Here is a 26,670-nt window from a genome sequence, read left to right on the forward strand (position 1 = left end):
CGAATACCCTGTTCACGAATCACAAGAGGAGGATGCATACTTGGAAAAGGCCGGGTGATACCGGAAGATTTCAATTAGATGACATCATGGTCAGACAGAGATTCCGAAATCAGATACTGGATTGTAAGGCGTACCTAGGAGCAGATATGGACTCAGATCACAATATAGTAGTGATGAAGAGTAGGCTGAAGCTCAAGACATTAGTCAGGAAGAATCAATATGCAAAGAAGTGGGATACGGAAGTTCTAAGGAATGACGAGATATGTTTGAAGTTTTCTAACGCTATAGATACAGCAATAAGGAATAGCGCAGTAGGCAGCACAGTTGAAGAGGAATGGACATCTCTAAAAAGGGCCATCACAGAAGTTGGGAAGGAAAACATAGGTACAAAGAAGGTAGCTGCGAAGAAACCATGGATAACAGAAGAAATACTTCAGTTGATTGATGAAAGGAAGAAGTACAAACATGTTCCGGGAAAATCAGGAATACAGAAATACAAGTCGCCGAGGAATGAAAGAAATAGGAAGTGCAGGGAATCTAAGACGAAATGGCTGCAGCAAAAATGTGAAGACATCGAAAAAGATATGATTGTCGGAAGGACAGACTCAGCATACAGGAAAGTCAAAACAACCTTTGGTGACATTAAAAGCAACGGTGGTAACATTAAGAGTGCGACGGGAATTCCACTGTTAAATTCAGAGGAGAGAGCAGATAGGTGGAAAGAATACATTGAAAGCCTCTATGACGGTGAAGATTGGTTTGATGTGATAGAAGAAGAAACAGGAGTCGATTTAGAAGAGATAGGGGATCCAGTGTTAGAATCGTAATTTAAAAGAACTTTGGAGGACTTAGGGTCAAATAAGGCAGAAGGGATGGATAACATTCCATCAGAATTTCTAAAATCATTAGGGGAAATGGCAACAAAACGACTTTTCACGTTGGTGTGTAGAATATATGAGTCTGGCGACATACCATCTGACTTTCGGAAAAGCATCATCCACACAATTCCGAAGACGGCAAGAGCTGACAAGTGCGAGAATTATCGCACAATTAGCTTAACAGCTTATGCATCGAAGCTGCAGTGTGTAGTGTGGGACAGTTGTAAGTGAACAGCCCGTAGCGTTGGGCAGTTGGAGGTGAGCCGCCAGCAGTGGTGGATGTGGGGAGAGAGAGATGACAGAGTCCTGAGATGTTAATAAGAGAGGACGATCAAGAACGAAGTGCTCGTATTAAGAAGGGTGTAAGACAAGGCTGTAGCCTTTCGCCTCTACTCTTCAATCTGTACATCGAGGAAGCAATGATGGAAATAAAAGAAAGGTTCAGGAGTGGAATTAAAATACAAGGTGAAAGGATATCAATGATACGATGACATTGCTATCCTGAGAGAAAGTGAAGAAGAATTAAATGATCTGCTGAACGGAATGAACAGTCTAATGAGTACACAGTATGGTTTGAGAGTAAATCGGAGAAAGACGAAGGTAATAAGAAGTAGAAGAAATGAGAACAACGAGAAACTTAACATCAGGATTGATGGTCACGAAGTCAGTGAAGTTTAGGAATTCTGCTACCTAGGAAGTAAAATAACCAATGACCGACGGAGCAAGGAGGACATCAAAAGCAGACTCGCTATGGCAAAAAAGGCATTTCTGGCCAAGAGAAGTCTACTAATATCAAATACCGGCCTTAATTTGAGGAAGAAATTTCTGAGGATGTACGTCTGGAGTACAGCATTGTATGGTAGTGAAACATGGACTGTGGGAAAACCGGAACAGAAGAGAATAGAAGCATTTGAGATGTGGTGCTATAGACGAATGTTGAAAATTAGGTGAACTGGTAAGGTAAGGAATGAGGAGGTTCTACGCAGAATCAGAGAGGAAAGGAATATGTGGAAAACACTGATAAGGTGAAGGGACAGGATGATAGGACATCTGCTAAGACATGAGGGAATGACTTCCATGGTACTAGAGGGAGCTGTAGAGAGCAAAAACTGTAGTGGAAGACAGAGATTAGAATACGTCAAGCAAATAATTGAGGACGTAGGTTGCAAGTGCTACTCTGAGATGAAGAGGTTAGCACAGGAAAGGAATTCGTGGCGGGCCGCATCAAACCAGTCAGTAGACTGATGACAAAAAAAAGTTACTTCTGAAATTACTTCCATTAATTTCATAAGAACGTGTCCCATCGTTTTATAAAAAGCAAAGGTGAAAAAAAAAGAGTCAGTACTTGGAACCTCTATCAACCTAACCTCTGTTATGTAGTCTGGGGCATCTACCCACTGTATTACATTACAGTTTCACGATGAGCAAAGTTGCAAGTTAGGGTATAGCATCGTTGGCCGGGAGCCACATCGAGGAAAGTTCGGCTGCAGTCGACGCCACATTGGGCAACTTGCGCGCGGGTGATTTGGATGAAATGATGATACGGACAACACAACACCCAGTCCACGAGTGGAGAAAATCTCCGGCCGTGAATAGAACCCGGGCCCACATGCTTATGGTAGGCGAGCACGTTACCACCCAGCTAAGCAGGCGGACCACGATGAACAACTTACGTAGGATGTATCGCCGACCTTGTTAATTTAAGTTTAAGTATAACAATTCCTGTCATGAACAACACGTTTTTCATGAATCTTCGATGTCTTTTCAAGCGGCTTACTCTCATAATATCTGAGTTGCAACTCGATAATAACTAAATACGAAAATCTTTTATCCAGCAATATAACATTTCCCGTTGTTTTTTTATAACATATTTTACCAGTAACAATATGTTATTCAGACATGCTATGTGTTGAGGCTCAGAAAGAGCATCGATAGGGCGTAAAGTATAAAATAAATCCCTCCGAATATGGGTTTCAATATGGCGTCTCGCTTTCAGAGGGTCTGAATATTTTGGTTTGTAACGTACGGAGCTTTCTTGCTTCTACTGGTTCTACTTTACGTGATACGTCGGCGAAATATCTTAGAATCTAATTTGTGTTTTACGAAATGGGTCCTGAAACTGAAATGACAGGAAGTGATGTCACAAAATACCTAGTTCACCACGTCAACGTCGGCGCTTGCGAACGGCCTTGCGATTGTTTGCCTCATAGATGACAGACGTAGCAAGACTCTGTTGATGTTTTCACGTTGAGACTTACAAACAGTTCGCTACATCCACCAGCAGTTGTACCCGTCGCTGCAAAATGCGCTGATCTGAGAAACTACTTGCTGCCCCCACCAAATAGTTTACAGACGCAGATTTTTGTGCCGTTCGTGGGCAAAGGCGGACGCACAGCTTCACCCAGCCAGCTGTCATGTATCATCAGTTTTCGCATATTATCAGTTGTATTATAATACGCAACCAGTTGCATAAAGGAAATTTAATTTCTTCAACACTTTCGGACACTTAGTGCCCTTCCTTCAGAAGGTTGTTCAAATGGTTCAAATGGCTCTAGGCACTATGGGACTTAACATCTGAAGTCATCAGTCCCTTAGACGTAGAACTACTTAAACCTAACTAACCTAAGGACATCACACACATCCATGCTCGAGGCAGGATTCGAAACTGCGACCGTAGCAGCAGCGCGGTTCCGGACTGAAGCGTCTAGAACCACTCGTCCACAGCGGCCGGCTTCAGAAGGTTGTGCCGATTGCATTAATTGCGTAAGTCAGCAGTAATATGCATACAGCAAAGTGTCATGGTCATGTGGTTCGTAGTGTACAGACGCTCGGGGGTTTTGGATTTTCCGATATTCAAAGGAAAGCGTCTGTGTTGTTGGTTCGGCGCACCATGCTGAATATCTCTCACGTAATTCATACATTCACGGCTCGCTTGATATACTATCTGTTGCAGGGAAGTCTTGAAACACCTGTCGACGTCAGTCGACTGAATTTTCAGTTAAAATATATCAGTGACTTTTGTACTACAGATACTTGGGGGCAGGTATTCTACAGAAGCTGCATATCACTACCAAATTTTTGTTAATGGAATGGGGAGGGATTGACTGTACGGCGCCTGTTGAACAAGCATCGCTGCAAACGCCTTGGAAGGCGACGTGGTTTGATGTTAGCGTTCCTGTTCTGTCAGTGGCGGTAGCGTCCTCACGATATCAAGTGGTCCACAACCCGTCATCAACCAATGAGCGCCTATTCCGTATTGGACGTAGTGACCAGGGTCATTGTAGTCTGTGTTACGTCATAGGCACGCTCTGCAACATAGGTTATCTGTCATAATCAGGAAACGAACTGGCATTGGCTTAAAAGATGATTATTGTTTCTAACTCGATATGGCTGAGATTGCCATTTCGGCAGATATCCAGTTGTGACCAGATTCCTCCAACTTCTCAACGGCAAAGTAAAATATAACTGCATAGCCTCTAAGTTCGTGACATTATAGATGGAGGGGGTGACACTGACCCATTCACCGTCCCCCAGTATATGGCCATTGCGCACTGGAAGCGCTTGCCCCTGTCACGGTTTGCGACTTATTCGCCAATATGTATTTCGTCGTCAATGTGTCTGTTGAGTTAGGCGGCCCTTGTGGCTTTCTAGTCTTGATCCCTTTCGCATATAATGTTTCGCAGCTTATTTTACTTTTGTGGTCCTGTTGCTTTTGTTAAAGAAAGCGAGTAAGCACCTTGTTTCGTGGGTGCAGTGTCCCCGGAACGACCGTCTTTGATCGTACCTTTTCTTCTCTCACGTATGTCTTCAACATCGATTACAGGTTTCTTGTATATGCTGTTGTCAGTATGAAAAAAATACATAACGTAAAAAAGGTATAGCGCAAAAAATAAAAAAAGTGTGTACTGTAAAAGAAGGTTGCGAAGGTGACTGTTCGCGACAAGTGAGAAATCCGCTTTCGAGAGCTGGTCCGACACAAATTTTCACTTGATGCCATTCAAATTATTTCAGTGTCAAATTGCAGCCCAATCCGACACCTGACATGTCTGAAACGACACCATACATAAGTAAAAGAAAAGTACGAGAGGTTGAAAATACCACTTCAGCTGTAAAGTTTTTATTATCACACGACCGGTTTCGCGCTCTTATAAATCCATCTTCAGGTGTCGTAACTTGGTGTTGCAACCCCCGGGCGCCGCTGTGGACGTGTACTATTCGCGGTATGCACCCTAAGAGCGCACAGCAGGGAGTGACTTTACAAGTGCTCAATTGCGGATGTTCCACCAACAGGATCGTTTGTAAAAGAAAACTAATTGATGACAGTGGGTTGTATATATTTATATAATGAGTTACAAATAAGTGATGACTCTCAGTTTTACCTTACATATTAATAATGAATCATCGATGTGTAATTTTTACAGTACAGAAGCCCTCAGACGGTAATGGAACCAGTAATATCGAATAATATCTGTAGATACGAGAGCAGCAAATATACGTAGTACTCGCAAGACGTTCAGATAAGATAGTGTGAACAAGAACTCATCGTAGAAAAACCGCTGGGAGAAAGATTCGCACCAGCGATTTATTATCTTCGTTGACAAGGATTACAGTCACAAGAAAAAATTAATTGTGATGTGTCGCATCGTGATTGCATAGTGCACCGCGATGTGGCTTCAATTACCTTTAAATATGCTTCAACTGGAAACCAAACTTACCTATCGTTAATCCTTGCATTAAAAATATATTAGTTTCAGAAAACCACATTAATACTCAAATAAAAGTATGACGCAAACAACACTCTAATGCTATGTCGATATTTTTAACTATTTGCGGATAAAAGGTTTGCGTAAATTACATCTACACGCATCAGAGTAGTAAATTTCAGTAGAGCACGAATAAATAAAGTTCTCAGCGACTTCACTCGAAAATGGATTAGGTTGTATGTAAAGGTGTGTTACACTGTTGCTAATATTCACTTTGCAATCAACCTGCATTGTTAATTAATATTCCATTGGTTGCTGTGATGGCGAAAACGGTAAGCTGAACGTACTTGGCAGTATAGCATACATCCAGCAGAGCCACTGTTTCCAAAAACAAATAAAAAAATCTTGTTGTTTATTATTAACTTTGGATAGAGACAGAATGAACTTTTTCGTAAGTAGCCATAGCCATAACTACCAATATTATTTAGGCCAATAGCAATGGTGGCCAACAGTAGAGGAATGAAGCTACGTAAAACTTTATTAAATACCTCATTTGAGCGCAGTATATTACAAATAAAAGAGGATTATAATTAACAAATATAATACTGTATTGAGAAAGCGCCGAAGTAGGTAATTCATGCAGTTATTGCTAGCGGAACAGTATTTTAATAAGATCTATTTCAATCACTTCTGTCTATGCCAGCGTAATCTTCAGAGAGCTAGAATCGTTGGACAAAAGGGGCAAAGAACAGTAACTATTTCTGTCTTTTGTAGTTGGTATCAGGGATCACACAGTCACATGTAATTGTTCGTCCATGCCGCTGGTCATCTTTTATCACTCGCTTCACACGATTTCTTTCGTTCTCTACAGTACTTCAAGTTTATCACACTGATCAAAAATTGTTCTGTTGGTTTCTCAGTAAATCCTAACTTGGGGACAGTACATACGAAATACGTTACGTAGATTTACGTCGAAATAGTGATCCACGAAACGATAAGATGCTATGGTAACATTTGTTTATTTGCGAACAAGAGATCTTCAAGTCACCCAGATATTAACAAAAATAGTACTTGTCAAATAAATATGGTCAGTTACTCTGTATGCAGTAAGTACTGGGAGATGAAGAAGCTTGCAGAGGATAGAGTAGCATGGAAAGCTCCATCAAACCAGTCTCAGGACTGAAGACCACAACAAACAAATCTGTATAACAAATACGGATACAATTATATCGAGCTAAAACAAGGTTCCTTGTCAGCAAGAACGTAATTAACAGTTGCAGTATCTAAACGAAATACTTAAAATTCAATATATGTAAAGACAATTAAGAAAAAACAAATTGTACACTGTATACACGTTACAAATGTACACATATCTAGCATGATTACTTGCGCTTAGGCATGTCTCCGTTGTCTCATACATTTTTCTATTAGTCACCAAGTGGAGAAACTGACAGTCCATTGCACTGTTCAGCATATTGTATCACCAAAGTAGTAACATAAATTGATGACTGAGTCAACTGATGTTTGTTTTCATATGAATGCAACGATATTGTTTACAAGTTAAGGCAGTCGATCGTAGGTTCACAAGAGATGCATAACTTACACTATGCATGATCTTGGCTACGAACAATAAATAAACAGGTAAAACTGAGGAAACCACATGGACAGTCAAGCCATAAAGTAAAGCTTACATATTGAAGTGTATATTAGAAATTTTTATTGCTTGGTGGCATACATCGGAAAGTATGCTCGCTATCTACATGTACATATATGTACTAGTATGTATTTTGGTGTGTAAAATCCGAACATATCTTGCAAAATTTTCTAGCACGTACCTTTTTTGAGTTTTTAAAGTTATTTTTATTTTTACTATTCATTATTCCGATTTTTGCTTTTCTTCTGATTTGATGTTTAATTGTTTGTTTTTGATTTGGAGAGGAGAGCTTGAAGATCAACAAATCATCAGTAAATGTTTAGTGTGGTAATCCAGTGGTGTGAAACAGATCAATAGCGTGGAATCCTGTGGAAGATAGTGCAAATTTTTGTGTTTAAAACTTACACTAAGAAAAATGGCAACTAGTAAATATCGTTAATGTCCAAACCACCCCAAAAACTTTTGTTATGTGTGTAGGAAATTCACTCCGAAAGCCAAAAGAAAACAAATCATTGATTTGTTTAAGAAGGCATATAAATTGTATTTTGATTGTCCTGTTGGTGATCAAGATAAAAATTTTGCGCCTCATATTGCCTGTACTACAACCCTAACCAAGTGGTTGAAAGGGAAACGCAGAGCCATGCCATTCGCTTTCCCGATTATTCAGACTGTTACTTCTGTCTTATAAATATTTCGAGACATTCAACCAAAAGTAGACATAGAATAAAGTACCCAAATGTAGTTTCAGTGCATTTTCCTGTGCCCCATGATGAAGGATTGCCTGTTCCTGTCTGTAAATTGAAAACCACGGAACCAGACACCATGTCAAACGAATCAGAAAGTACTGAACATATAGAAGAGTACCACCCTCAATTTCATGAAACTACGCCTCAGCTCTTTAATCAAGAGGAATTGAGCGATTTGGTTCGCGATCTACGACTTTCGAAACAACAAGCTGAACTCTTGGGGTCGAGACTGCAACAGCGGAACCTTCTAGCGTCAGGGACAAAAATTTCCTGTTTCAGACCAAAAGGTGCTTCCTTCACTCAATATTTCTATATGCAGAATTCAATGTGTGTATGTAGATATGTCAATGGTCTGATGATGAAGCTAGGTGTACAACATAATCCACAGGAGTGGCGACTATTTATTAACTCCAGTAGAAACAGCTTGAAAGCAGTACTACTGTATAATGGCAATGCATTTCCATCCGCGACTTTGGATTACGCAGTAGACATAGCAGAAACTTATGAATCAATAACTTTGCTGCTAGAGGCAGCTTTGCTGTGATTTAAAAGTTGTTGCACGCCTTACAGGTTTACCTGCTGGATTCACGAAATACTGCTACTTTTTGTGCCTTTGGGACAGTCGTGACTCGAAGAACCACTATACAGTCATGGAATGGCCCATAAAGAAGTCACATGTACCTCAGATCGTAAATGTGAACCATACCCCATTGGTTGAGCCCGACAAAGTCATTTTGCCTCTCCATCGTATGAAGTCTGGCCGTATCAAGAACTTTGTAAAAGCTCTGGGTAAAGAAGCTGAAGCCTTCAGTCACTTAAAAGAGAAGCTTCCCAAATTAAGTGAGGCAAAGCTGAAAGAGGATATAATTTTTGGACCAAAAATAAGAAAATTTCTGGAGGATCCAACCTTTTACACCAAACTCATAGATATCCAATTAGCTGCTTGGTCTTCTGTTAAATCATTTGTGAAAGGCTTTTTGGGTAAAAGAAAAGACAAACACTATGTTACCATTATGAATGAACTGTTGGACAACTATAAGAACACGGAGAGTAGAATGTCGATTAAAGTCCACTTTTTACATTCTCACCATGAATTCTCCCCAGAAAATTTGGGAGCCGTAAGCGATGAGCATGGTGAACGCTTTCACCGAAACAATCTTACCATAGATCACCGTTATCAACGCCACTGGAACACCTCGATGATGGGTGACTACTGCTGGAGTCTTGTTAGGGAGTGTGATGAAACAGCAAACAAAAGAAGAGCTCCGTCTTCGCATTTTTCAAAAACCAAAGACGATTAAAGGTGAAAATATCTTCTGAACTCATTTGGACCTTTTATTGGCATCACCCCCACATATACATACAAAATTGAAATTGATTTCAAACGTTCTGAATGTGTATTTTTGTTTGACTTACTTGTGTTAATTTTCACTATTACGATATTTTATTCTGTTGTGCATCTAGTAAATGTGATGTCATAGAGAAAAAGTGATTTTACCAGAGTATTCAGCACGCTAAAATTAGGTAAATCCATCTATTTACAAACCAGATGCAGAAAAAGTATACATTTGTTAACTAGTGATTTCAACAGTGATCCACACGGTGGGCAAAAAAGGCATGTACCTTCTGCCTAGGGAGTTCACTGGTCACTTTCGTGAATCTTCCGGGCTTACTAAATAAACCTGTAACGAACAGTCCTGCTCTTCTACTAATCTCCATTTCCTCTACGAATCCTATCTAGTACGGACCTCAGATTGACGAGCAATATTGAAGTACTCGTCAAACGAGGCCTTTGTAAGCTACCTCTTTTGTTGACAGGCTACATTTCCCGAGGAGTCTTCCAATGAATCTCTCTGCCATTTACTCTACCCGCGATTAATTTTATGTGGTGGTTCCGTTTTAAATAGTCCCAGTGATATACTACTAGATATTTTGTGGGAGTAACTGTTTCCAGCGATTGTTCTGAAATCGCGTAATGGAACAATAATGTATTTCTGTCCATGTATATGCTGAATGTCAATTGCCACTCTCCGAACTGAGGATAAATACTTCGAAGATCTTCCTGCATTTCGCAACAATTTTCTAACGTTTTGAACTCTCTGTATGCAACAGCACTATCTGTAAAAATTCTTATGGAACTCACGACATTATACAGAAGGTGTTATGGATGTAAATGCAAGTGATGGCTGAGGACATTATACTGAATAATATTACATTACTTCATTTGCAGGCTAATAATAATAGCTTTTATGTGTAGTATGTTTTAGGTTGGTTAGTACTTGTGGTACAAGCTAGCCATTAAGTTTATTTTCCCCTCGGTGACAGGTGGAGTATTGAAGTGTAGATGCATGGAGACATATCGGTAATACGAGTATATACTGACAGATCTAGTCCATTTCGCGGTGGAGTTACGACCGTCCAGAAAACATCAGGACATCAGGAAGTAAATTAATGATATGTTTGTTGGAAGGCTGTTAGGCACACATAAAAACAACTAACACATTAACGTTGGTACATATTAAAGTACCAATGATTGCAGTATATATATCTATACCCCTAACACCATCCGCTCTCGGTAGCTGAATAGTCCCTCTGTAATAAAGAAAAAAAAAACTGAGTGAACGAATCAGCGAAGAATCTGAACGGGTGTCATCGGACGTCCGCCCCGAACAAATTCAATGAACAATATGGAACAAAAATGAGATCAACTTAAAAAAAAGGTCAGTGTGACTGATTGTCAATCCTCTGAACCCGGGTTCGATTCCCGGCTGGGTCGGGGAATTTTCGCCACCCAGGGACTGGGTGTTGTGCTGTCATCATCATCCTATCATCCCCATCGACTGCAGGTCACCGAAGTTGCGTCAAATTGAAAGACCGGCACTCGGCGAACGGTCTGCCCGACGGGGGGCCTTAGCTATACGATTAAATAAATCCCCTAACACCTTCTATGTAACAAAACAGATTTTATGGAATTACAAGATATATTTTTGTTACAGGCTAAGAATCATGTCTCATGTGGCAGCTTAGTTACAAACATTTCAATATTTAACTGTTTTGTACAACATCATAGCAATCTACCTTTCTTCAAATGACAATAAAAAAGCTTAGGTATTTTAATAAACAGTAGAATACAGTTTTGAACAAGTAGTTGTAAGACAACTAGGAAAGAAGCAGATGTTCCGATTGCCCTTGGTACATTGCTACTGCAAATAGCGATTTTACACCTACGTTGTCCTGCAGGCGTCTGGCGCATGGCAGGGGGTCATAACACTATTGACTCTGCTCATAATGGAGTTATTTGAACCAGAATACTAATGTAGGGATCGTTGTTGCCCGTAACGCCAGCTGGGCTCAATAGCGTCCACCTGTTTTCGTAAGAAGCAGTTGCGCCGTTTTACTAAAAAAACGGTCGACCTTGTCTTCTACGACAGAGACGGGCAGGTACAAAAGCTAACGGCGGGCTAGCGTCTTAAAGGAGCCTGTGGAAGGAGGCACAGAGCAGGGACACAGAGACCTGTCTGGGGTCGGGCGAAACCTGGGCGTCGTTTATTGAGGTTCAGCCCACGATGGCGGTACAATGGATAAGGCGCTACGGCGCGTCGCTTAATGAGAGGTCGCCTCCGAGCTCTGTGCTAATGACCACGGCAAGTGGGTAGCTGGTAGGGGTGGGGGACGAAACGGGACGTATAAGCGAAATAACTAACGGGCCGCGAGTCGCCTCTGATCTCTGTGTGTATAAACTGCGAGATATGCAAATGAAAAATGAATATGTGTACAGATAAATCTTGCGCGGTGCTCTGCAGGAGCGAGAAGGATGGGGCAGAATAAAAGAAGAGGGGTAGGTGAAAGTGTTTCTCGAGGGGAGGGAAGAGGAGGTCGGCGAGAATGGGTGGCGGAGGCAGGCGAAGAGCTTGTGGAGGAAAGGAAATTCCCAGGCAGCTGCGAGAACAATTGCACGGCGAGACAGCGTGCATTGCCGGTGACAACAGTGCTGTGGTGAAAGGCGTAGGGACGGGGGACGCCACGGCGATGTGGAAGCAGACAAGGTGCTGGGGGATGAATGATGTATTGCACACTTTGGCCGAACTATATCTATACGTCTGTCGTTTGTGTTGGATATTTTGTGTTGGATATCTAAAGAAGTATGCGGCTGGTTTACAATGATCTAGACAATAAATCTGTAATTGAGATAGATTTCTTTGTATTATTTTTTATTTATTTTTTGTCTTATGGTTTTCTGTATGGTTTGATGTGGACCGCCATGACTTACTCTCGCGAGCTATCTTTTATTACACAACAAAATAGCACTTACGCTTATCAGCCAAATCATTAAACTGAGATGTAGTTCCGCTTTCTGGCCCTAGATGTTCCAATCTGGCCTGACCGAATGCCGTCACATTCTCTGCCAATGAAGTCACCGGACGCGGTACGAAGGGGCGTGGTCAGCACATTGTTTTCCCTGTCATTACCTGGTTTCTTGACTTTTGAACTACTGCTAAGCAATTGAGTAGATGCTAAGTTGGCCTTACGAGACTACGTGCACCTCGTACCTATTCTTCCACAAATAAAAACTTCCTGGCAGTACTGGGAATTAAACCCAGGTTGTCTTCTTGGTAGCCAGCCATGCCGATCACTCAGCTACGAAGTCTCACAAAGCGTTAAGACCAACTGCTTAAAAGTGTGTTGTTCCCACCTTTGGAGACGCAATACGCCAGCAATTCTGCGTGACATGGACTCGACAGGTTCTTGATAATTTTCCGCACCAGATGTCTGACGCGCACGTTACGCAATCCTCGCATATAACAGGCTGGAGAGGTGCAGAGCCAGCGCCCGACAGCGTCCCATACGTGTTCCTTCGAAATGAGAGTAACCATCAGGTCTATCATGGTTTCCAAGCCATTATAGCTTGATTCTAGAATTGGGCACGGACAGTTGCCTGCTGAAAGGTGCTATCGGCGCAGGGGAAGACATTAAGCGTGGAAGGATACACATGGTCCACAACAATGTTCGCGTGGTTTACAGCAATCTTGGTGTATTCGGTTGGCAAGGAAAGTCCTATTGATGAGCACGTGAGAGTTGTCCATAGCCTAACACTGCCCCCCCCCCCCCCCCCCCCCCCCCCCCAGCGCCGTGCTATAGCGACTAGCCATTGGCCTGGATGATAATGTATCTGGACATGCATCTACATCTACATGGTTACTTTGCGATTCACACTTGAGCGCCTGGAAGATGGTTCATCGAAACAGTTTCATGCTATTTCTCTACCATTCTATTCTCGAATGGCGCGTGGGAAAAAGGGACACCTAAACCGTTCCGTTCGAGCTCTGATTTCCCTTATTTTTAATATGATGATCATTTCCCCCTACGTAGGTGGGTGTCAACGAAATATTTTTGAATTCGAAAGAGAAAGCTGGCGATTGAAATTTCGTAGATAAATCTCGCCGCAAAGAAAACCGCCTTTGTTTCAGTGACTGCCACCCCAAGCTCGCGCATCATATCAGTGACACTCTCACCCCTATAACACGAAACGAACTACCATTCTTTGCACTTTTTCAATGTCCTCCATCAATCCTACCTGGTAAGGATCCCATACCGCGCAGCAGTATTGCAGCAGAAGACGGACAAGTGTAATGTAGGCTGTCTCTTTAGTGGGTTTGTCGCATCTTCTAAGTGTTCTGCCAACAAAGCGTAGTCTTTGTTTCGCCTTCCCCAGAATATTATCTATGTGGTATTTCCAATTTAAGTTACTCGTAATTGTAATTACTAGGTATTTCGTGAAATTGACAGGCCTTAGATATGTGCGATTTATCGTATACCCTAAATTTATCGGATTTCTTTTAGTACCCATGTGGATGACCTCGCACTTTCCTTTGTTTAGTGATAATTGCCACTTTTCGCACCACACAGAAATTCTCTCTAGATCATTTTGTAATTATAATTGTTCGTCTGATGATTTTACTAGGCGGTAAATTACAGCTTCATCTGCAAACAATCTTAGGGGGCTGCTCAGATTATCACCTAGATCATTTAAGTAAATCAGGAACAGCAGAGGGCCTATGACACTACCTTGCGGAACGCTCTGCTCGATGATTTGCCATCTATCATTACGAACTGTGACCTCTCTGAGAGGAAATCACGAATCCAGTCACACAACTGAGACGATACTCCATACGCACGCAATTTGGTTAATAGTCGCTTGTGAGGAACGGTATCGAAAGACTTATGGAAATCTGTGGATATGGAATCGCTCTGAGACCCCTTGTTGACAGAATTCAGTACCTCATGGGAACAAAGAGCTGTGTTGCACAAGAATTACATTTTCTGAATCCGTGTTGGTTATGTATTAATATGTCGTTTTCTTCAAGGTGATTCTTAATGTTCGAGTAAAATACACTCCTGGAAATTGAAATAAGAACACCGGGAATTCATTGTCCCAGGAAGGGGAAACTTTATTGACACATTCCTGGGGTCAGATACATCACATGATCACACTGACAGAACCACAGGCACATAGACCCAGGCAACAGAGCATGCACAATGTCGGCACTAGTACAGTGTGTATCCACCTTTCGCAGCAATGCAGGCTGCTATTCTCCCATGGAGACGATCGTAGAGATGCTGGATGTAGTCCTGTGGAACGGCTTGCCAGGCCATTTCCACCTGGCGCCTCAGTTGGCCAGCGTTCGTGCTGGACGTGCAGACCGCGTGAGACGACGCTTCATCCAGTCCCAAACATGCTCAATGGGGGACAGATCCGGAGATCTTGCTGGCCAGGGTAGTTGACTTACACCTTCTAGAGCACGTTGGGTGGCACGGGATACATGCGGACGTGCATTGTCCTGTTGGAACAGCAAGTCCCCTTGCCGGTCTAGGAATGGTAGAACGATGGGTTCGATGACGGTTTGGATGTACCGTGCACTATTCAGTGTCCCCTCGACGATCACCAGAGGTGTACAGCCAGTGTAGGAGATCGCTCCCCACACCATGAAGCCGGGTGTTGGCCCTGTGTGCTTCGATCGTATGCAGTACTGATTGTGGCGCTCACCTGCACGGCGCCAAACACGCATACGACCATCATTGACACCAAGGCAGAAGCGACTCTCATCGCTGAAGACGACACGTCTCCATTCGTCCCTCCATTCACGCCTGTCGCGACACCACTGGAGGCGGGCTGCACGATGTTGGGGCGTGAGCGGAAGACGGCCTAACGGTGTGCGTGACCGTAGCCCTGCTTCATGGAGACGGTTGCGAATGGTCCTCGCCGATACCCCAGGAGCAACAGTGTCCCTAATTTGCTGGTAGTGGAGGTGCGGTCCCCTACGGCACTGCGTAGGATGCTACGGTCTTGACGTGCATCCGTGTGTCGCTGCGGTCCGTTCCCAGGTCGACGGGCACGTGAACCTTCCGCCGACCACTGGCGACAACATCGATGTACTGTGGAGACCTCACGCCCCACGTGTTGAGCAATTCGGCGGTACGTCCACCCGTCCTCCCGCATGCCCACTATACGCCCTCGCTCAAAGTCCGTCAACTGCACATACGGTTCACGTCCACGCTGTCGCAGCATGCTACCAGTGTTAAAGACTGCGATGGAGCTCCGTATGCCACGGAAAACTGGCTGACACTGACATCGGCAGTGCACAAATGCTGCGCAGCTAGCGCCATTCGACGGCTAACACCGCGGTTCCTGGTGTGTCCGCTGTGCCGTGCGTGTGATCATTGCTTGTACAGCAGCTCTCGCAGTGTCCGGAGCAAGTATGGTGGGTCTGACAAACCGGTGTCAAAGTGTTCTTTTTTCCATTTCCAGGAGTGTATATGCTCCAAAATCCTATTGCAGAATGAGGTTAGTTGTATGGGTCTGTAATTCAATGGATTACTCCTATTTCCTTTCTTGGCGTGTCCTGTGCTGCTTTTCATACTTTAGGAGGAGACCTTTCGCCGAGTGAGCGGTTGTATATGATTGCTAAGAAAGGCGCTATTGTTCTGTATACTCTGAAAGGAACCTGATTGATATGCCATCTGGACCGGAAGACTTGCTTTTCTTACGTGATTTGAGTTATTTTGCAACGCCTAAGATATCTACTTTTATGTCACTCATGCTAACAGCTGTTCTGGTTTCGAAATCTGGAATATTTACTTCGTCTTCTTTCGTGATGTAATTACGCAAAACTGTATTTAATAACTCAGCTTTAGTGGCACCATCACCGATAACATTTCCATCGCTGTCGCGCCGTAACGGTATTGACTGTTTTTTTTCCCACTAGTGTACTTAACATACGACCAGAATCCCTTCGGGTTATCTACCATATTTTCAGACAATGTTTCATTGTCGAAACTATTAAAAGCATCTCGCATTGACGCCCGCACTAAATTTCAAGTTTACGTGAAACTTACCCACTGTTGGGGATTTTGCGCTGTTCTGAATCTGGCATACTTTTTTCGATGCTTCTGCAACAGTGGTTCAAATGGCTCTGAGCACTATGGGACTCAACATCTTAGGTCATAAGTCCCCTAGAACGTAGAACTACCTAAACCTAACTAACCTAAGGACATCACACACACCCATGCCCGAGGAAGGATTCGAACCTGCGACCGTAGCAGTCTCGCGGTTCCGGACTGCAGCGCCAGAACTGCACAGCTACCGCGGCCGGCTTCTGCAACAGTGTTCTAACGTGTTTCGTGTACTATGGTGTATCAGTCTCGTCTCTTATTAACTTATGCGTTGTGAATCTATCTGTTGCTGTCGATACTGTATCTTTGAATTTGAGCCATATCTGGTCTAAACTTTGGTTGATATGGGCTTGAGCCTCGCACAATGGCCTTGTGTTCACTAATCCCTGTATCTGTCATGACGCTCTGTATTAGATCAGGATTATTTGTGTGCTTCGACGTGACGTAATAAAAAACCTGATGCAGCCTACAAGATGACAAATTTCCATTAATCCACAGTCCAATCTCCATGATCCTGTGTCCACTGTAGTCATAGCTGACGAAGTCATTGGGGCTGGCGAATTCATAGGGATAGTGTGGGAACACCCAGGGGTAATCTGATGTTGATACCCACATTCAACAATGTGAGGCGAACAGTGCACCGAAACACTGGTCCCTGTAACACCCTTGGACTCTGTCATCATATCTACCGCGGGTCGTACTTCACAGACGGGGCAAGCCTACGACCTCCACGTTCTGTGGTGCGTGGATGTCCGACTGCTTGCCGCCTGCCTGTGGTTTCACTGTCCTGAAAATACTTTCCATAGGTTTACATCATAGCAGCCCATTCCGAAATGCTAGTACCCAGTCTCTGGGTCATAGCAATCTGCCTTTTGTCAGAGTCACTTACGTGAGAGGACACCTGACCGACCCATTCTGTTATTACTGCCGCCCTACTGACAACGTAATGAAAATAATGATACTCGCCTCCTTTGGTATATATGTGTCAACTCCTCGTGGTATCTAAGAGTTGTTTTCACATTACGTAGTGGTGCCCGGATACTTTTGATAGGTTCATGTTAATGATAATTCCTACGAACAATGTAGGAAGAGACATCATAGATGAATACGCTATGAAAAAGTATTATACGTTAAAAATGTAACATATAAACACGAAGGAAAATCAGGGAGTAACGTCGTGTCGACCATATTGTTAGAGGGGGAAACCCAGTTCTCATTAGCCGTGTCATTTTCAGATAATCCGTACAGGCATTTGCCTGAAGTGAAACCAAGGGAAAGCTACGTCTGTACAGCTGTTCGAGTGTCTGAAGCACAGCCCTCTCGAATGAGGGTAATTTCTTTGAGTACGAAGCAAAAAGACACGCTAACATCTAGGTTTTCATAAAAAATACCAAAAACAGCAAGGAGAGAAAATAGTGAGAACTAAAGCACAATCAGCTTAACAGCTCATGCATGGAAATTACTGGTACGAATAATATGTGGACAATTACTGGTAGAAAAGAAATTTGACGATCTGTTAGATGACGAGCAGTTTGGCTGCAGGAAACGTAACGGAACTAGAGAAGGAGTTCGCAAGTTGCTCTCAACGACGAAATTAAACCTTTAGAAAAATCGAGATAGTTTCGTACGATACGTCGGCCAAGAGAAAGCCTTCAACATTCTGAAATGGTGGAAAATGTTCGAAATTCCCAGGTAAAAAGGTGTAAGCTATCGAAGCATTTAAGATGGGGTGCTTTAGAAGGATGTAGACAGTTAGGTGGTGAGATAAGAAATGGGAAGCTCTCCGCAGGACCGGCGAGGAAAAGAACATATAGAAAAAACTGACGAGAAGAAGGGAGAGGATGGTGGTGTAACGAATTAACACTACATCTTTCTTATTATCTCATGTCTTTGGCTATTGTAAGTTAATATCGATTACATTTTTTATATCTTGAGTGTGAAAACAATCAATAACTATTGATAATTGTGCAAAATGTACCTCGCTTTACATAAGCTACTAAATCACATTTTATAAGTTATTAACTGTGCAAATTTGTTTGTAAATAACTGATCTCTGTCTGGGCGAATGATGTATCAAATATTGGAACGTGATCTTCGACAACGAAAGTAATTAATCTGCAATGTCTTATAATATGGCGAATTTTCCTTGCCTTATAGCCGTCTCGCAGTCAGTAGAACTCATTCATAGTTAGACATTAGTGCAACTGAGGCGGCGGTTGGTGTGCACAATGAGCAGTTAATGTTGTGCAATGAGTATCGCACAACGACAGGTGGAGAGGTCGATCTGGTGTAATTACAATAATAATTCGTCCCAATTGCGTAATTCTCCCTTTTGAAAGAACTTTTTGTTCTGGCTAAATGTGTATTGAAGTTCTTGGTGTCACAACAACAGCAAGCGTTTAGGTCAAGAAATGCACTTTGACTAGCAGTGGCTGCATCATGGATATGTGATGAGAAGATCTCTAAAATATTAACTACTCGGATCTTACACGTCCATGCTTTATTTAAAAGAAAAGACGTATTTTTTTCACATTATAGGTGTAATAGTAAAATCAATTATATTAGGGAGAATTGTTGCTTTTAGTTCTACTATAGCTTATGTTAAATGGTTCAAATGGCTCTGGGCACTATGTGACTTGTCATCGGAGGTCATCAGCCACCTACAACTTAGACCTACTTAAACCTAACAAACCTAACGACGACGAACACATCCATGCTCGAGGCAGGATTCGAATCTGCGACCGTAGCGGTCACGCGGTTCCAGACTGAAGCGCCTAGAACTGCTCGGCCACAAGGGCCGGCCATAGAGTATGTTAGTAGCTTTTGATTTCCGTTCTCCCACGTCATTTTCCAAAGTTAAATTGTTAACTGAAGAATAATTATATGCAATACAAATGTTTGTACGGTAATGCTGCATGATGTTTAGGCCTAATAAATGCGTTCAGCATACAGAAAAGGTAGTATCAAATTTGTTATTGCAAGTTTGTATTATTCTGTCTCTGAACAGTACTTGAAGAAATGTGACAGTCCAGAGATACACCGAAGTTTTACTTGTTTACGGAACTGTCGCGTCGCCAAAGTTTATGCTTAGTTTCACAATTAAGATGTCACGTACGCCGCAGACCTACAATTAAGAACTTTCGCGATACGAAGAAAAGCAAAATTAATATGTATATCATTTCTCTTTGTGTAATCAGGGAAAAGGTAATCATTGTTTTGTGTTTACGACCGCTGACGACACGTGATTGTCTTCTGTGCTGGTTGCATTCATTTTTATATTGTTTCTGTCCTTCTTCTTTATTTAGAGAATATGAAGGTAAAAAAGCTGCCAATAGTGGCACTAAGATATTGTTGGCAAACTGAAAACGGCAACCTACAAATTGTATCTCCTCCGTGTTGAAGCAATTCGTTGCAGATGGCAATTTTGTTTACCGGTTTAATGGGGTCTGGAAACTACCTATGCATGTAAATCGACACCTAAATCTACTTCTACTCAGTATTATAGGAACAGTATACAGCTTATTGTGGGGAGCTGACGTTGTAGTCCTGCTCACTCGTTTCACAAGTATGATTCATTATATATTGGATTATGGCTGCATGTTACATCGAAATGCCTGGACATATCTTCTAAGTAAGATCGGTACTCTGCAGTACCGTGCCATACCAATTTGTCTTTGGGCAATGAATTCGACACCTGTGAATGTGCTTTTGGTGGAGGCAAGGGAGATACCCCTTCATTTGCGGAAGAATTTCTTGTGTGAGAAATGCATACTTAGAACAGCAGCACAAACAGTTCATCCTCTGCTTCACTGCTTCATTGAGGACAAAGGATATGTCTTTGGGGCCACCGCCAGACACCACACTTGCTAGGTGGTAGCCTGTAAATTGGCCGTGGTCCGTTAGTATACGTCGGACCCGCGTGTCGCCACTATCAGTGGTTGCAGACCGAGCGCCGCCACATGGCAGGACTAGAGAGACTTCCTAGCATTCGCCCCAGTTGTACAGCCGACTTTGCTAGCGATGGTTCACTGACCAAATACGCTCTCATTGTCGAGACTATAGATAGCATAGCCTTCAGCTACGTTATTTGCTATGACCTAGTAAGGCGCCATTATCAGTTACTATTGATATGGTGAACTGTGTACCGTCAAAACCGACGTTCATCATTAATAGATTAAAGTTAAGCATTCCACCAGCTACGTCCGTTGTTTCTAAATTCCAATTTCCTTGTCCTGTTCCAGACCTCACGTCAGCCTGCGTGAGCTAAATCGCGTGCCTTTCGGCCTCATCTAGTAACACGGTGTTGGCTCTCCTGCCGACCACAAAAATATCGATAGAATTCGAAGGAGAAGAGCACCTCTACTAGCAAGTTACAGACAGCGAGTGATACGTGATATCTCTCATCCCAAGAGTTTGGAATAGAAGCAATGAACTATTAGCCCTGAGGGTCTGATCCATCATTCACCTCTCCTAGTGGCTGTTCCCATGTGACTGCATCGACGTGGCTTGCATCGGTCAAAAAATTCACTGATGGCTCAAAAACACGAGAGGGCACTAGCTTTGCTTACTTCTGCTGGGATCCACTAGTTCGAGCTACGTTTAGTTTCCCGACAGAAGACAGCATTTTGGCTGCCAAAGTTCTAGCAGTTAGGGAGGTCCTTCGATATGTGATAAATTAGCTCGGCGACATCTGCACAAGAAAAGCAGTGAGACTGTTGTTCAGCTACTGTGAGAGTCACACAAACCACGAAGGAGAGAAGTTGCGATATCCGGTAGCAGGAATCCAAAACTGTCTGCACAAAACTCTTTCTGATAATAAGGACACTTTATTTCAAAACAGGAAGTAAACATAACTTCTCTTCACGTAGTTTCTGCCTATGCCTCCTACTTGAAATTACTTTGACAATGTATTACTACTCGAAGAACGCAGGCTGAGTAACGAGTTCCTATTAGTACTGAAGCTCTCGAAGTCTACGACCGAATTGGGCTATGCAGCGATGGGCGTCTGGTTAAACCACTGAAGCACCTCAACAATTTGCACGGTTCACACAGGTACGGGAAGTGTCTGACGACCATTTTCCTGTTGAAATGTGGCTCTACGATGTCATCAGAAGGGAGGTAACAAATGAGGACAGAGGATGCCCGTGACATACCGTCCGTCTGCCTCTATCAGCTGTGACTCAGAAGTCATATTTGGGGGCTCCCCACTCCACAAGTACAACCACCGTCCTTCCACTGAACAATGACATAAGACAGCTGTCTCTAGGTCGCCAGCATACTCGCCGATGAACGCACCTGCAGTAGTGCGGAACCGAGACCGATCGCTGAACACCGAGCCCCACGAGACGAGAAAGATAGGCCGTCGTGCCAGCAGCCGTTTCCGACGCGTAGCGAGAAACAATTTCAGACGCATTTAATGATTCTTGACTGTTTATTTGACTGCATGCAAGTTCTCGATGGCACACGACAAAATTAAGACCTTTAGTGGGTACCTTTTCAATTAAATACTGATTCGCCGTGGTCCCAGCCCGGAGCCGAGCGTTTATGAAGTGTGGCAGATAATCCGATTAGTGTGACATCACAAGTTCTTTGCAGGGTTCGTATATCACACAAGATGACGCCTTTCATCAACACTCGATACTTCCTGGTCATGGTACCAATGGAAATGCAACAGATTGTGTTATGGTACTGACGGAAAGCTACTTGTGGGATGGAAGTTGGTGACTCCGGCTGGTGATAGTGACCAATGGTCCACTATGACTCAGAATGTTGGCGAGAGGTAACTGCTTGTTTCCGGATGACACATAAAAATGAAGGGGTCACGATGTGCTTGGTGTATAATACGGCAGTCCTCACTTGTGGGGGTCAGAGATGATCACACGGAACTCTGTCTACGAGTGGGATGGGAAACCTTGTCGCCCCAAAATAGCCAATAATGATTTTAGTGGAAGGACTGGGCAAAAGGGTTTGGATTCTCATTCACCATTTATTGTACACAAAAATGATTTATTCATTAAAGGTTTCAGGACGAAAATAAGCAATAAACTCTACGATAAAATATGAAGGTGCTTTAAAGTCAAAGTTTACAATTAGAAAACAATTCAACAATATATAGAGTTCAGATACGAAAACAATAATTTAACTTAAAGGAACATAAAAGTCTGTTTACATAACCTTAACAACAGCCCTTAGACAGCAAGAGATCAATAAGTAACATTTAATTTCACTTGATCCAATCAATTAAAATTTTAGCAAGTAATGAAAGATCGAATGACATTGACAGTTCCCAAAATTTATTTACAACAGGTAACAAACCCCAAGCGGCGCAATCATACTAATAATAATTCTCCCGTTGAAGGAACAAGATGATCGCAATTAAGGGCAAGAACTCGATCCAGATAAAGGGAGGGATCACAACTCCTCCGTGTTGAAATAATTTTCAACAATTCGTGATAATCGCAGTTAGTGGGGGCAATAGGACCCATAGTGTTCACCATGGGTGAAACTGTCCATGCCCGCCAACATTTTTTGAAAAGCACTTTTTACGAACCATTTTCTGTTAAATATGTAAAAATACAACAATAAAAAAAGAGTAGCAATCTCAATATACAACCCGAAGGTACGGTAACATACAAAATAAAAATCGTGGTCTTAAACACAGAATTTAGGGGCCACTTGCAGCGCACAACCTATTAAAGCAAACATTTTAAAATTGTGTCAAAGACTCCGGGGGATAATGGAGGATAATACAAAACAAAGTCAGCTTATGTTGTATTCCGTGTACGGAGTAGGCTCCGATAACACAACGGTAGCCACGGTTATGGCCGCGCTAGCCAGACTGCCTGACAGCCGGCGAAGGCACAAACAGTGTAACGCTACACTACGAGCGTGCGGAACAGGAATCAGTGGCTCCAACAGGTTCGAACGCTCACGCCCGCACGTAGCAGTACAAGTCCTAAAGCGATCAAGTATAGCGTAGACACACGGGGTACAAACTAAACATGAGTAAATATCAAATTAAGGAGACCACAATCGAGTGCAGACAGAATCAAATCAACACAACTAAGCCCGTAACACCCCAATGAACCCTTATGTACGGTGACTGAATTCCAGCTGATTGTACAAAATATAAATTACACGCACATGGGGTGAGTGAATCAAGTGAATCAAGTGAACAATCCAGGGAAATTTAAATCTTAAAAAGCTCATGACAAAAGTGTATAAAATTTTCCATAAAACTAGATCACAAAATATCCAATTATAAATCTGCCTTGCAGTCGTTGCTTATCCGGCGCAGAGGTAACACACAAACAGAAAAATAATCTAGCGGACTGTAATGGCTGGCGAATATGACCTCTGCTCGGCAATACACAGCGCTTCCTGGAACAGACTAAGTGCCTGTACTGATAGGGTAAAAAAACAAATTACCCACAATGATGACAGATTGTCAAGGTAACAATGTCAGTGAAACGACTTCAGCCCTAACGCGAGTAACTCGAATGAATATTCCTCACCATTCTGAACTTAACGGATCTTAAAACAGCCCCAAGCAACAGTTCATGAATATGAGTCCAAAGTTCAGGAGCAAAAAGCAGCCTGCACTTCAAGGAACTACAGGGTAAACGCATCTGCAGATATAGAGGCCAGGAAACATGTTTAAATAAAACGAAGTAAGCACGAGAAAATCACCTTGAAACATTTCGAGGAATCCATGTCCATCAGTACAAATTCTCCTATTGGTAGGTAAGTGAACCAGGTCCTCACAAAAAAAAGCCGTAAACGGCTCCCAAGCGCCTACGATCCTTTGGAAAGTCCACAACACACCGCAAGTACTGCAGACGCCGGACAAATCCACAACCATTTAGCGAGCTACTAGCTAGGCTACTAATACTCTCACCTCTCTCCAGCAACCCATTTTCTCACCGTCAGAGCGCGTCACCACCCGTTCGAGTCGCAACCGGAGACCAAGGATCAGAACAGAGGGCAAGTGTCGATATGTAGAGAACTGCTAAGGCTCAACGAGTATGCCTGCAGTCACGTTCCCATGCAGACCAACATCGAGGCACTGTGGACTCCGAATGCCCCACAAATATGGATATCACACGAATAGAGCGGGCGGTCAAACAGACATCCACAATGACGCCCTTTGCAAACAATGGTGCTGAAAGCGCTATTTTCAACGAGTAGTGGGGTCTCCGTATCCTTCACAGGGACCCGTCAACACGTTCCGCTGTTCAAGTCCCTTACGTACCCGTCCAATTTTAGCACTATAAGGAAAACGTGTAATTAGTTTAGACTCAGCAGGAACGGCCAACAAGGCTCCCAAATATTCACACTAACGGCCCATAATTGCATTGCCGGAACAGACTCCGTCTCGTTCACGTGCCCCACAAACGGGCGGATTTCTTAGGCTTTCACCATATATGAACAGTTTTCACATTCTCTCGTGTAACGTGGCTGCCAGACCTCGTTTCCAGTCAAAATCTTAAGGTCCTCGGTCATGTCCAATGGACCAAAGTCGGCCAATAAGTGAATAATGATTGTTGCTTTGTGCCAGGAGGTAATTACAAAAAGGGAAGTGACCAAGATTCTCGCAGTGAACCAAAGCGATGTTGTGTGGACATGGTGGAGATATAAAGAAACAGGAACTGTCGATGACATGCCTCGCTCAGGCCGTCCAACCACACGAACAACACTAATGAGCTCTGGTGACTGCTCTACATGTCACAAAGAAGAGAAACTCTTATCGTTTACATAGCATACGGTGGTGTGTTCGCTGCGAAGTTACATTGATATTCAATCTCGTCTACTGATGTTCCACTTTCTTGTTAGGCAGTGTATGAATATGCACTGAAGCGCCAAAGAAACTGGTATAGCCATGCCTATTGAAATACGGATATCTGTGAACAGGCAGAATACGGCCCGATGGTGGGCAACGCCTGTATAAGACGACAAGCGTCTGGCGCAGTTGTTAGATCTGTTACTGCTGCTCCAATGGCAGGTTATCAAGATTTAAATGAGTTTGAACGTGGTGTTACAGTCGGCGCATGAGCGATGGGTCTCAGCATCTCCCAGGTAGCAATGACGTAGGGATTTTCCCGTACGACCATTTCACAAGCGTACCGTGAATATCAGAAAGCCAATAAAGCACCAAATCTCCGACGTCGCTGCGGCCGGAAAAAGACCCTGCAAGAACGGGACCAACGACGACTGAAGACAATTTCTCAATGTCTCAGAAGTGTAACCCTTCCGCGAATTGCTGCAGATTTCAATGCTGGACCAAAACCAAGTGTCAACGTGTTACCCATTCAACGGAACATCGTCGATATGGGCTTTCGAAAGCCCACTGATGTACTCTTGATGACTGCATGACACAAAGCTTTACGCCTCGCCTGGACTCGTCAACATCCACATTGGACTGTTGATGACTGTGAACATTTTGCCTGGTCGGACGAGTCACGTTTCAAATTGTATTGAGCGGATTGGCGTGTACGGGTATGGAGACGACCTCACGAATCCATGGATCCGCATGTCACCAGCTGACTGTTCAAGATGGTGGAGGCTCTGTAAGGTGTGGGGCGTGTGCAGTTGGAGTGATATGGGAACCATGATACGCCTAGATACAACTCTTACAGGTGGCACCTGCGTAAACATCCTGTCTAATCAACTGTATCCATTGTGCATTCCGACGGACTTGGCCAATTCTAGCAGGACAATTGGACACACCACACGTCCGGAATTTCTACACAGTGGTTCCAGGAACACTCTTCTGAGTTTAAGCACTTCCGACGGCCTCCAAACTGCCCAGAAATGAACTTTATTGAACGTATCTGGGGTACCTTGCAACGCACTGTTCACAAGAGATCTCCACCCCCTCGTAGTCTCACGGATGTATGGACAGCACTGTAGGATTCATGGTTTCAATTCTTTCCAGCACTACCTCAGACATTAGTCGATTCCACGCCTCGTCGCGTTGGGGCACCTACACAGGTGTACCAGTTTCTTTCACTCTTCACTGTATAAAATTGCTTTTTTTCTAGTGTTCTAACGTCTTGGAAAGGATCTGGCGTTATAAGGTTTGACTTTTTTTTCAAAATTTGAGTTGTGCTGAGTGCTGAGCCAAAAAGTGGCCGATATGCCCGTATAGCAGTATGTGGCCTCTCTTTGCGAGAGTATGCCCTATATCACGTTCCAGCAATCTGGCAGGTGAAAATGTGCCACTTATTATCCGAACTACG

This window comes from Schistocerca gregaria, chromosome 6, assembly GCF_023897955.1.
Source record: "Schistocerca gregaria isolate iqSchGreg1 chromosome 6, iqSchGreg1.2, whole genome shotgun sequence".
NCBI classification, from domain to species: Eukaryota; Metazoa; Arthropoda; class Insecta; order Orthoptera; family Acrididae; genus Schistocerca; species Schistocerca gregaria.